Genomic DNA, 4,729 nt, shown 5'->3' with positions numbered 1-4,729 from the left:
AGTTTGCTTGTTTAAACAATTATAAAAGTTTTATTGCAGTTGTGAAAAACAATGTAAGTTTTAGTACTGCTTACAAACGAACATGTAGATTATAGTAAATAATTGACTGAGCCATTACAGCTGAAGTAACAGGATTAAAAACAAGTGTTTGTTGCATGCGTTGATGGCCCAAGGGATGTCGACCAGCCTTGCGGCATCGTACGGACGCAATATGAAAGGGTGTGTAATCAGCCACTGGTATCCTTGCCTTTTTGCTGACATCACAGACAATGGAGCCGGTACTTCTGATTCAAGTTACTACTCAGTTGAAATCACAGTGCTGAGTGCACCCAGTACCAATACTCCCACCAAGCTACGTTCGTTGGCAGTAAAGGGAATCGAACGTGGGTCCTTCTCCTCGCAGCAATCCATGCTGACCACTTAGATACGGAGGAAACCATATAATAGGATAAGATCGGTACAGATGAATATTTATTTTAAACAAGTATCACTAATTTTCCACAGCCCCCGTTGTGCCTTCGAGAAGTCTCTGTGCCCCAATCACGTCATAGTACTGGGTCTGCAGGGTCCGACTGTTGACCTTCAGCGTAAATAAGTTAACTTCTACCCATAAACAAGCGAACAAAGACATTACTGTTAGATTACGCTATTTTGCAATAAGACACAGGAAACGGAAAAAAAAGTAAAATACCTCGGAGGGAGCTGATACGGTTGTATGGAGTAATTGTTGGTGGAATTCCTGGACTTGTTTAATCATAATAGCCTGTCTCTGGAGACACCCATAATGCACAAAAGAATTCCGACGGGAGATGCGCCAGTTGTGTATTAGAATCAGAATACAGTCCCCATCATTTACAACCGATTATGGAAGAATTCATCACCCTGCAACTGAATGATGGCATAAAAGAGGAGAGTATTAGTCCTTGCTGAGCTGCTACCGTCATTGTATGAAAGAAGTCATTAAACAGTACAAAGCGTGGATTTTGTTGTGACTATTGCTACTTAAGTAGTAGAACAATGACAGAAGAATATCCCCAACCTAAAATTACAGAAACTTCGGATAATTTATGGCTGTACTTTTCCACATCAGATATAATGAGTTGGCAGCATAAACTACAATAAGCGCCAGAGGACGTACATACGGTTTAATTTCCCTACTAATACTTATCAGTTAGACGAATATGACACTAAATACTTAGCCACTCAACGAATGTCGCACTACAATAATTTGGGACTGTTCTATCGAATGCGTACGTTCAAAATTATTTTATTCATAAGGGGAAACAAACCAACACCGACACTGAGTGTCACGTTAATGACATAATGATCAGCGTTTGTTTGGGTCGACTCCAGTTACACACTGCGCTGGCCGTTGTGGCCGAGCGGTTCTAGGCGCTTCAGTCTGGAACCGCGCGACCGCTACGGTCGCAGGTTCGAATCCTGCCTCGGGCATGGATGTGTGTGATGTTGTTAAGTTAGTTAATTTTAAGTAGTTCTAAGTTCTAGGGGAGTGATGACGTCAGAAGTTAAGTCCCATAGTGCTCAGAGCCATTTGAACCAAAACAGACTTCGATTAGTCATCGTGAGAGAAATCTTACTTCATGTCTTGACGAGATTGCGTCCAGCGCTCCACAACTGTAGTCCGCATTAGGTCGGAAGGCGAGAAAAGCTGACACAGCTTTGTGAAGACGTCAAGTAAGACTTTTCTCTTAATGACAATTGTCTAACGACAAGGGCATTTAAACTGATTGCAGTAACAGTCCTTGATTGAGATTTAGACTGTATTATAAGCAAAAATTTAATACACAATTAACTTCAAATACAAATCGAAATCATTTTATTTGCTTCACAACTGCTTCTGCTCCATCGAATTTTTGTAAGTTTTGTATAATGCGTGTATATGGTTGTATCTGACTGTACTAAAAAGAATTACTGGTAGATAAGGCTATTGGAAAAGACTGCTGCAAAAATGGTCTGTATGTTGTCACATTTTTCACTGTAAACGGGCATTGTATGTGTAAACTTTCTCGCTCAACGCTACAGTCCAAGATTGCATTTATAATCCATTCCATAACTAAACAATAAACCATCTTCTACGAATAACTCGAGGGGATGCAAACCGATAACGTCGAAAATCACCGATATCTCGATATCTAACCCTGTCTGGAATTTTAAGGCATTTTCCTGTTCGTGCCTTGAACATGACAGTAGTTCCCAGAATGAGAATTTCACTCCGCAGTGGAGTGTGCGCTGATATGAAACTTCCTGGCAGATTAAAACTGTGTGCCACACAATTGCTCTACCAACCTCCTTTCTTTCAGGAGTGCTAGTTCTGCAAGGTTCGCAGGAGAGCTTCTGTTAAGTTTGGAAGGTAGGAGACGAGGTACTGGCAGAAGTAAAGGTGTGGGGACGGGGCGTGAGTCGTGCTTGGGTAGCTCAGTTGGTAGAGCACTTGCCCGCGAAAGGCAAAGGTCCCGAGTTCGAGTCTCGGTCCGGCGCACAGTTTTAATCTGCCAGGAAGTTTCATGGCAGTAGTTAATCCAGTGGAAATATTTGAGTTGTTGACGTATTTATACAGCTGCATTTTCATGAGTTACTAGAGCACACCATACGCTGGGAAATACTTAACTTCGCCTTGGGCAATATATTAAGATTAATAGCCTGCATACTTCATAGGGTACAATTTCCAGTCAATAAAGGCTAGGATATTCTCATATATTATTTATGCAATTTATACGCCGACCAACACATATTTAAACAATGAGACTTTAAAACCAAGAGAAATTGTTTCTTTATTTTATTCGAAAGTCTACATCGTAACTCCATCGTCACTACTACCAGAGTCTATGTCCGAACCACCTTACCGTAAATTTGCGGTAATAGGTTCCAGGTTTATATTCATCTTAACCTCCTATTAAAGTCATTCTCCTGAAGTTTTTCAGCATGTCACCCAGACTGTGCCTACACTTAAAGGGGGGGGGGGTGTGGGGAGATTGTCTATTGCTAATATGCACAAGCAAATTCCGTGCCTGTTATCTTGGATGTGTTGCTCTTTTCTCCCACATAGCCTTTAACCTTTGCACAAATCAGTACCACAGGATTATACTAAAAGTGATACGTGGGTAAACGCCATATTGTCAAATTGTGAGACCACATTCACGCACAAGAAAGTTACATTTTTATCTTGTGTCGCGTCAGCCGCACAAATGTACGAGCTACAGCAGTTCGCCACAAGTCTGGTTCATACTGTGTGGAATATTTTTATTTTTAAGTCACTGTACAACATCCGCCTTCCTGGTGTTTGTACGTGATGTTTCCTCTGTAACAATTGAATGATAACTGTCATGGTAGTTCGAACCAAGGTATGGCTAGATTGGTTCAGTGAACAACTTCATGAAAATGACAGCGTTTATTTCCGAGTGGTAGTCACTGCTGTTTTTCTTACTTTCAGGAACAAAACCAGAAGAAGGGCCGGCATGTACAATAATTATCCGAGAACCTATTGCTATGAGAACTCTAAAATCGCCAGTACCACCACTCATTTTCCAGGAGGTATTCCTGGACTGGTTATGTCACTTCTTTCAACCAAAAACGGTCTTAACATATTTGAAAACGATGTCTTTAAAATTTCTGTACATTGACGAAGCGTTACCTTTGACGTTAATTTTCTCATGCATAACTGTAACAACTTTTTGTCGCGTCAGGTATTCACCATTCACATGCAGCGCTTTAAAACATCATTGTCAAAAATGGTTTTGTGTTACAGGCTTCTTGCGATGTCGATGCTCTACAAGCGACACGAAACCATCTTTTCCTAAGGCTTTTACAGCTCTGATACTTTCATTTGCAGTTCTCTTGCCGAAACCACATGCTTCTGCAATCCTTTCTTGTCTTCAAATGTCAGCTTCGCAAGGCCTGCTTTCAAATTCACGTTTAAAGTTATAAATGCGGCAAAATAATGTCCCTCGGCTACTTGTGGAGCACTTTGCGTTTATAGCCGTCATATGACTTTTATTGTCGCAATAAAATATTTACTGACACGAATCTACAGCTACAATGCACCTACAATGTACCTGAATAGTGTAAATTCGCGTAGTCGTTTGTCTTCTGTTTTTGTTTTGAACGGCCAGTGTCGGTTGGTCACAGTCAGTGTGCTCCCTGCCGTCGTTGGATAAGCAGCTGCAGCAGCAAGTCGTGTACTCCTAGCTCACTCATTTGTTACATAGTTTAATTCTTAATTTCTTTGCGTGTTTTTGGTACTTGCATGTTTAATTCATAAATTTCGGGCGTATTACAGTATTTGAGAGTTGTAGCATCGCGTTTTAGTACTTGAATAGTGTAAATTCGCGTAGTCGTTTGTCTTCTGTTTTTGTTTTGAACGGCCAGTGTCGGTTGGTCACAGTCAGTGTGCTCCCTGCCGCCGTTGGATAAGCAGCTGAGCAGCAAGTCGTATACTCCTGGCTCACTCATTTGTTACATAGTGTAGTTCTTAATTTCTTTGCGTGTTTTTGGTACTTGCATTGTTTAATTCATAAATTTCGGGCGTATTACAGTATTTGAGAGTTGTAGCATCGCGTTTTAGTACCTGAATAGTGTAAATTCGCGTAGTCGTTTGTCTTCTGTTTTTGTTTTGAACGGACAGTGGCGGTTGGTCACAGTCAGTGTGCTCCCTGCCGCCGTTGGATAAGCAGCTGAGCAGCAAGTCGTATACTCCTGGCTCACTCATTTG

The 4,729-nt window shown here is 41.3% G+C and overlaps 1 non-coding gene across 1 annotated transcript; it reads left to right on the top strand.

Moving 5' to 3' along the window:
- Positions 1-2,425: 2,425 nt before the first annotated feature.
- On the top strand, positions 2,426-2,500 carry Trnas-cga. Its single transcript has one exon. It is a non-coding gene; the product is annotated as a tRNA-Ser (tRNA).
- The last annotated feature ends 2,229 nt before the right edge of the window (positions 2,501-4,729 follow it).

This window comes from Schistocerca americana, chromosome X, assembly GCF_021461395.2.
Source record: "Schistocerca americana isolate TAMUIC-IGC-003095 chromosome X, iqSchAmer2.1, whole genome shotgun sequence".
NCBI classification, from domain to species: domain Eukaryota; kingdom Metazoa; phylum Arthropoda; class Insecta; order Orthoptera; family Acrididae; genus Schistocerca; species Schistocerca americana.
Note: the sequence above shows the minus strand (reverse complement) of the source record. Positions and strands in the feature narration are given on the sequence as shown.